The following is a 9,777-nucleotide window of genomic DNA, read 5'->3' as shown; positions in this document are numbered from 1 at the left end:
TCTTCCTCCTTGGGTATTATTCCTGGATCTACCTTTACATTAAGGTCTATGGTTCTGATATCGAAATAGTAGGCAAGTTAGAAAGCTATCAAAAGACCGCTAATCAAAAACAATGTTTGTGAATATACAATGAATAGTTTTATGTAGTAAAAACAAAGGTGAATGCATGTCATAGTACGTGGCGAGGAATTTCCCTCTCAAGAAAAAACATATGTATTTGTAAAACGCAGCGAGGAATCACCCTCTTGGTAAAATACATTTATATAAGCTTCGCGAGGAATCACCTTAAGAGGAATTACCCTTTTCGCAAAACGCATTACCCATATATGTAGCTATGCATGTCGTTGAGGCAAGGAATCACCCTCTTCTGAACCACGTCAAGTCCGTAACACCAATTATATAGCTGTTCACAATTATCATATAGATATTCATCTCACAAACATACGTCGCCTAATGGGCCAATAGGGGATGAACCATTCCAGCATTCGAAATAGGGGAATCTCTCCCAGTCGACCAACATGGTGCAAGTCAGCTCGTCTATACCTGAACACAAGTCTACTCTCACACAAAGATATATATGTTGCACCAAGGAGACATCTACCCAACCAACCAACCAACTCAAAGACACCAACACATTATACACTCGAGGGATTCTGCATCTCATCGATCAAGTGAGTCCAACATGATACCACCCCACCCCAATCATTCATAGGGACTCCCTCTACTAGTATGAAGTTTGTGGTGATGTCTCGTAGGAATTGTTAGGGGAATTATATATCCTATCCTATGATGATCGACACATAGTACGATTACTCACATAGAGATAGCATTGAAAACAAATGCATTCAAATCTCAGAAAAGACGTAGTGAAAATATTTGTAAATGTAATGGCAAAACATTTATTATTTCATGATTGGAAGGGGGAGATTACAAAGTATGCATATGTGAGGCCCCTAAATTTGGCTTGGAATTTGACAAACTATGAAGCGTTGGAACATACAACACAAGGTTACTTGCCCCCGTTCATGATGAATAAAGATGCAATGAACCTAGCATACATATAATAATATGCAATATTCACAGCGGATAATTATTTTTTTTTTAGCAATACTATGCAACGATATAACAAATCCCAAATTAACATAGGCATATTTCATAAACATATAATAAATGATGTTCAAAAGTTACAGTATTTGTCCAAAATGTCTATAACGTCATTAGTACTGGAGATAGGGCTCCTCATGTATAAAATAAACCTAACATAATATCAACTAGGCAAGCCAAAGGAGTAGCTCGCGCAACTCAACCAAGATAGGCATAATCCTATCCAAAAATTAGAGCATCGATGTGATGAGCTCCTTGTTGTTGTGCCGTGGTCTAATCGACCTCGTCCAGGTGATCCTCCCTGGTTTTCCAAATCCTGACACATAATCTACCATTTCGGGAGGAATAGTAGTTGAGACTACCAAGTGAGATTTGGTTATAAATCTCAGTAAGTTAATAACTAAATTAGACTAGTAGTTTACAGATGCATACATGACAGTAAAAAGAAATGGATGCTGACGTGAACATAAACGAGTGTGACATGACTTGACAAATAGCATGATATATTTTGACATAACTTGAAAACTGACATGAAACTGGACTTAACTTGAAATAAACATGACGTGAATCGAAACTGAATGTGAACTGAACATGAACTTGGAATCTTGAAACTAAACTTAGACCGTATTAAAATGTATTCTTGTCTCGTAGGGTTATCACGATGTCCTTGTCTCATGGAGTTGCCATGATGTTCTTGTCTCATTGGATTTTCATGATATTCTTATCTCATGGGGTTACCATGATAGTGTAGTCTTGTCACATGGGGTTACCATGATTTCTTGAAAATAACTTGAACAATAACTTGACTATACGTGGACGTAACATCACTAGACTTGGAAAATATTTTTTGATGGACTCGTATGACTCATAACATGCCATAACGTGACGTGACATGTTTGTGTGACTAATGGCATGGCATAACATGGCATATGAAAGATAAACAAGTACTTAGAAATAAATAGTGGCATGGCATAACCTGGCTTATAACAAATAAACACGTACTTGGAAATAAATGATAGTATAGCATAACATGGCATATAATAGATAAACATATACTTGGAAATAAATCATAGCATGACATAACATAGGTGTAACAGATAAACATGACATGACATGACATAACGAACAAATAAATATGTACTTGAATTGAAAACATGGCATTGTATAACATAACATGTATATAAGTACAACAAACATGAAAGATGGTTTCTTACCACCATACATACACAAGTATCATGAGAGTTAATTAGAGACCAACTTACTCATAAATAATCACGTATTTGAAATAAATCATAGCATAGCATCATATGACGTTGATAATAAGCAGAATAAACATGGATGATGGTTTCTTACCACCATACATAAACAAGTATCGAGAAAGTAAGTTAGAGTCTTAACTTACATTGATTGTAGCAAGATGAATTTAAGTGTGAATAACAAGAACAATAAGGAGACATTTCTAAAGGTTAAAAACTCTTCCCTAGAATACTTGGAAATATAAAATCACTGACTCATGGAAGAATTACCATTTTACCCCACTATGTGTGGGAAATGACCATTTTGCCCCTAATTTAAGGATTTCGCATCCTAACTACAAAACTCACCAAAATTTGCATTCCTCGTGTAAATTTTTTCCCAACTATAAATATTTAATTAGAAAATTTTAAAATGCAACATAGCTACAAGTACCAACATAGGCCAAATCACACTAAATTATGTCCTAAGGCTAAAATTCTTGGTTGTTGTTACAATTCTTTCAAACACCAAATTTGATGCTAAAACTGAATTATGCAACATACAAAATAATATCCTATGCTTTAAAATCATGCTAAGACCATAAAATATATATTTTATAGAAAGCATAAACTCCTCATGCTAAAAAAATCCTAAAACACCAAATCAAACAACTCTTTGATTCAATTGGACTATTTTCTTTCCAAAAAACTCCAAGGACTCCGAAAGTCCATAAGCATACTCTTAACATGCTCCTAAGTTCATAATATGCTTGAAAAAGCAAATCAATGACCACAAAAATCACAAAACATCATCTAACACAATCCACTTGCATATTATCTTTAAAACTGAGTACCAGATGTTTTGATTTAAAATCAAACCACTAGATCTGAATTTCTCATGAAATAAATCCTCAAGAATTAAAATGATATACCTCATTTTAAATTTCTAAACATGATCTAAGCATTAAACCTAAGATCATATGGCAAAAATCCATAAAAATACAAAACAAATACGTGAGCCTCAAGTTTGGTCCTAATCTAGCACCACGTCTTCTTGACTTAGATCACACTCCAAATCTGAAATATTCAACAATTAAACCTCAAAGAACAAAACTAAACATGGTGTAATCAATTCCTAAACATGATCCTATCACAAAATCCAAAAATCATATGGTAAACAATTCATAAAAGCCTCAAGCAACTTGAAAGAGCTTCAATATCTAGCCATATCAGAACCTTTGCATGCATAATAATTTATTCCATCAAGTTCACAACCATAAAATTCAAAATAACTTTCTAACACATAGATCAAAGTCCTAAGGACAACATACATGAATATCAAGACCATAGGAGCTTGCTTCCACAACAAAATTCTTGAGCATACTCAAAACAGAAACTGTTTTTACACCTCCAGTTTCCAACTTTCTAAAATCATGCAAAAGTCTTATTCAAAACTCTTAATATGCAACAAATGTAGATCCAAATTGCATGTTAATATGTTAAATCTAAACCATAAAAATATTAGACTAAGAGCTTGCCAAGAACTTCACCAAAAAAAAAAAAAGAATTACACACTATCCAGTTTATAGGAAAATATGACCTTTACATTCCTAAAGAGACTTTCACTAATAAAAAATTCACAAAAAATCATACAAAATATATCAATGGGAACTAGACTCAAATTGGAACAACTTATATGTAGATAGTTTTGTGAGAGTACACTTATAAAGGCTTTGAAGAATTCAAGCTAGAATAGCCAGAAAAGCTATTTGAAATTTCTCCTTCAGTTCTCTCCAAGAAAGTGAACCAAAAGTGACAAAAATCTAATGAACAAGCCATGAACGACTCATATGCTACAGTAGAGGTTGAGAGAGGATGTGAGGGTGACTCTTTGGTGATGTGTTGTCAGCCAAAACCATGGGTAAATCCAAGGAAACTTCCATGTGAAGGGTGGTGGTGAGGTGGCTGATTGCCCTGCCATCAAGCAACATTTGTGGCTGACATGGGCAGTAGAAGTACACTCATGTCACTATGGAAAATTTCTCAAAAAGCCTTACTTAGGTGGAGCGTTTCGGTGGGCCTTAATGGGCCTAAACTGATTGGGTCTCATTTGGGGTTTTAATGGGGCTTGGTTTGGGATTTCAATTTCTAACTAGCCCAAATTAAATATTTCTTGGCCAATAAAATACTATGGTATAAAAGAATGGATAAAGGTATAATGACATGAATTTGAGTAGTTAATAGCATGCGGAAGTAATTTGATCAAGTGATTAAACACTAGGCTACAATCGACAACATTTTGGGTTTGGAAAACGATTTAGGATTTTGGTTTCCACAAGGTATTTAGGGTTTCAATTGGATCTCGAATATTTGGGATTTCACTAGGGTTGAAACCCTCTTTAGTTTGGCACAAAATGAATGGTTGGATGGAATAGTGTTTGGCTTAGGTGGCATGATCACAATGCTTGAGTTTTCATTCCTTTATTTCACATTTCCACCTCATGGTTCCTCTTGGTTCCAACCTATACTATTCACCAAGTGTGGCTAAGATCTTACCAAGTGCCCAAATAAAATTTCTCTAGACTGATTTGGACATTTCACACTATGATATGAAAATTACTAACTTGCGTGCCATATGGCACTAACAAAAAACTTACTATTCACTCTGAAAAAGGCGAAAATAACATTGCATCATCAACTCCTAAATAATCCTATGATACTAACAATGCAATTCATTTCAAAAATTTTGACCCTAAGTGCCTTGAACAAATCAAAAAACATTTTTTTTGAACAGCTCTGCTCCAAAAAATGAAAAGCATATTACTACACCGAAAAATCCTAAATTCATCTAAGACTAATCGCGCAACTGTTTCTCATTCTCACACTCCTAAGTCATGATGGACTGATCAAAAATTTATTAGGGATGAAAGATGGATAAATTATTGGGCCTAAAATAGGTTAGATGGGCCATATTAGATAACCCCGCAAGTTATTATTTATTGAAACTTAGTTAGGCCTATAGGCTGAAATTTTATGTTTTTTAAATTCACTAAGGTGTAGTTGATGATTTTCTAGAACATCAATGGGCCAATACTTATAATAGCCCAAATTAGATTAGTCGAGTAATTTTGGAAAGTACCCAAGCCCATAAATTTTTATGGTAAAATATAAGAGTTTCATTGGGCTCATTGATTGGACAAAAGCCCAGTTAATATTTATGTATCAAGTCAAGAGTTTTTTTTTAAAAAAAAATCTCAAAATTATTTATTGGGTGAGTTGGACTTGAGACGATGCCCCATTGGAATCTATTGAAAACTCAGCCCATAACATCACCCTAAACTCAACCCCAAACCGTGTATATATAGAACACGTTAAACCCCCATGCATCTTGATCTTCTCCCCCAAACTAGGGTTGCTGCACCTTCTCCATAAAATCACAATCAAGCACTGTGCGGCCACCACCATCCTTAGTCCGCATGTTTCCTTCCCACGTCCCCATGTCCATGAAGCACCCAACGAGCACAACAACATACCCCGAGTCTCCCTCATGGTTAAGGCAACAAACTTGTATGCACCACCATCCCCGCGTCCACATCTCCACCACAGTGGAGCAAACCAAGATCAGTGTCTACAGCCATGGGAGACACCACATGGTGGCAACCACAGCGTTACCTTCATTGAAACAAGCCTAACCATAAGCCCAAAGCCCCATCTTGCACCATTGCCTAGCACCACCACTGCCCAATCATTGTAAGCAAATGGAAAGCCTCATCTATTTTTGCTCCTCAAAACTAAGCAGTGTGCCTTCCATACCACAATGGCCCTTCGTTCGAAGCCAAGCCCTGCTGGCCATGACACACAACTTCACAAGCCACCACCACCAAAAGCAACCACCCGATGACATCAAATCCACCACCAACCTAGAGCCACGACAACCACAAATCTACACCCCTATTTTATAAAGCAGACACATAGCAATGTCGTGCCACATCTCTCCACCCAGCTGCTCCAATGGTACAACTAGGCTTCGTTTCCCTCTGTTAAACCGAGCTACCCGACTGCTACCCATACCACTAGACATGGTGTTACAAATGCATAGCTTGGACTCTCTCTCCCCTCCATGCAATAAAGCATTCTCTCTCAACCCATCTTTCTCGTTAGCTCTCTCTCTCTCTCTCTCTCTCTCTTACTTCAGTCTGTCGGCGCATGCAATCTAAGCCATCTACCTTCAAGTGTTAATTTGAAGCAACGAAGTTGAGACACATACATGAAATACTTGAGAAATTTTAAGTATAACTACATACACGGCCCTCGATTCGTTAGTCACTTGAGTTTAGGCTATTTGGATCCAAGGAAAGAATAGACTATTTTGAAGTTAATGATATTATGGAGGTTGAAAAATTAAAATTGGATAGATAAACACAAGATTTATGACTTCAATGTCAATATTATGGAGTTAATATGATTTTAGGAATTAATCAAGAAATTATTTGGAGAAATTATATGAAAATCAAAGTATTTTGAGGAGAGTCAATATTTTAGGGTTTCAAGGATTTTTATACAATAAAAAAATATAGATTTTTATATATCAGGCTTTAATTACGAAGTATGTCTTCAATTGAAAATTTACGCAAGTTACGTGACTATTTTATAGGTGATGATTGATATTCCTTCGGTACTATTGTGAGGAAATTTAGAGAAGTTAAAAAACATCTAGGTAAGTAGAGTTTCTATTCTAAACTTTGATAAAAAGAATGGACTGAGATTGATTTTATGGAAAATATGCATGTTTTTTTATAAAAAGAAATCTTGAAAACAATCTCAGTCATTTATCTGCATTACTCATGAAATTCATATAAGAATAAAAAAATATTTTTCTATCATGACTGGTCTAGACATGAGCTATTTTTGGCATTCTGTTTTTGAACTGTGGAAAAAGAGTGAATATAAAAATTTGTGCATGATTATATGAAGATGATCTGAGTCTACTGTGTTATAAATCTGTTCTATACTCTATTATAATATGATGTGATCTCAGAAAACCTCTAGCATGACATTATGTTTTTGTTCTATTCTGACCATACCACAGATGTAAAATCGTGCCTCTGTTTGGGTTGCTACCAATTTTGCGTTTCTTGTTCACTTACTTTGGAAACAAAGTGGTTTTCTGCATGGTCTTTCCTTTGTGCACACTTGGGACTCCAAGAATAATAAGGAAGATATTTCACATTCTATTTTTGCTCGGTTGGCTGTCGGGGTCTCCACAACTCTCACATAGGTGTTAACATGGAAATCCATTATGATGTGATGTTTCAGTTATGTTATGCTAAAGAACTTTTAATTATAAATAGTTCTGAAATTTTTTATAACAAGTCTTGATTTTGTATTTTTTTACTAGCTCATATTTATATACTAGTATATGTTCTCTACTTACTAAGTTGTTGATAACTCATCTCTAATCTCCATAATATTTTTAGATGTTTTGGATGTTTCTGCTGATGATCAAGAATAGAAAACATGGGTAAGACTATGTGAGCATAGTGGATTTAGTACAAAGAGGGTTCTTTGATTATTGGAGAATTTTAATCAGTAGCTTTATTTTGCTTTATTGATTTAGTATTTTGGAAGGTTGACATTTATTTTGAGACTTTGTGGTGTTCCTAGTTAATTATTTTGGAATAGTTTGTTTATACAATGAGATCTATGTGTAATTGAGAAATTGGAGTTTATATCTTTACTGTGAGATATGATTTTGGGTGACAGGTAGTAACTCTCTGACCCATCTGGGTATGGGTTATATAAGTACCTGAAATAAATAAAATCATGTTTCTAACACCAAAGTGGGCAAGAAACTGATTATGCTAATGGATTAAAACCTATGCTATTGCTCGATTCGTAAGACACTTTCTATGTTTTCATGATGTTTCTACCTAAAGAAATTCAGCACTAAATTTTTGGCTAGCTGTTACAGCATGAAGCAAAGTTCCATAGCATCCTCACAAAATATTTACCCTCCATTCTTGGGCACTACATTAGAAGCTAACCTATCTCCTTTCTTTGTCTCATCTAAATTTGTTTGCTTCCTTCAAGGATTAAAATTCCAAGGCTCTTAGGTGCTTAAGATTTCAAAATTGAGATTTTGGCTTTTGTCTTAACCATGTTTTAGTAATGGCTCATCAAGTGTCCTTTTGACTCTAGATGTGATTGAATGGAAGCCCTTTAGTTTAGATCTTCCCACTGTAGGATGATAGAGACAAACTGCCAGGACATGGTCTGCACGTCATTATGGCTTGCCTTATGTCCAATCCTCGGTTTTTCTCCTACTGAAAGTTTCCAACGTTGCGTTAGACCATACCTTTAGGTTTAGACGATATGATCTGTTGAGTTGCAATCCTTTCAGTAGGCCCACTTCGGATGTGACTCTAGAGATGGAGTGTGGGCTATTGTGTACGATACTGCCACCTTTTGAGTGTTTTGTGTAGTCCAGGAAAGCTCCTATGTGTCAGCAAGGGTCTTGTCCTTGATCGTTGCTCGCCTTCAACTCGTTCTTCCCCATTGGACGTTAGGTGGCTTTTCTATCTTGCCTACCATAAGATGAAAAGTTCTTTATCATCTTGCGCTAGGACATGTTAGCCAAGCTTTCCACATAGTGTTGCTCGCCCATACGCTAAATTAGTGGCACTTTGGACCACCTGAGGCTATTTTTCAATAAATCAATTAAGTGGCTTCTCATCTTTTCCTTCCACTCAACTTCATTGGTGCTCTATCCCCTTGCATTCGCGTGGTCATCACAAGATCGATATATGTTGCAAGTTCCTAGCAGGTCATTGGTGTTCCACTTTCACTTGCATACACATGGGACACTTCTCGACAAATTGAGCTATGTCCCGCTTCATTCCTTCCCACCAAAATTCTTTCTTTAGATTCCAGTACATCTTTGTACTTCCATGATGTACTGAGTAAGGTGTTGCATGGGTCTCGGTGAGTATCTTCGTTTTGATCACTAAATTTGTAGGGATTGGTATAGTCCATTTATCGTAGGGTGCTATTTTATGAGATGATAATAATGTATAATAAGGCATTGTGGTTAAGTAAATATAGAACAAAATCTTTGATAAATGCTTGATTATACATTAGAATAGAGATAATTGCTGAAACGTAAGTTTGGGTCTTTTATCTATTTTAAGTGTGTTAGACCCCTATGGTAATACGATAAGTGATAATTGAACCCATGTGATTTCCTACTTCTTCCACCGTGTGATAAATCAGCAGGTTTCTAGAATACCCAATCTGTTTTTAACCCTACACCATCATTAATTTACGCCTACTCTGCTACAGGGAGGCCATGACTGGAATGGAAAGGGTTGTAACCGAAAGGGACGTGGAGCTGAGTGGGAAGGAGATTGAGGAATATTCTGTGGTCCAAGATTTAGGAAAT

The sequence above is a fragment of the Juglans microcarpa x Juglans regia genome, chromosome 3S (assembly GCF_004785595.1).
Source record: "Juglans microcarpa x Juglans regia isolate MS1-56 chromosome 3S, Jm3101_v1.0, whole genome shotgun sequence".
Lineage (NCBI taxonomy): Eukaryota > Viridiplantae > Streptophyta > Magnoliopsida > Fagales > Juglandaceae > Juglans > Juglans microcarpa x Juglans regia.
The sequence above is the reverse complement of the archived record's forward strand: the minus strand, read 5'-3'. Positions refer to the sequence as shown.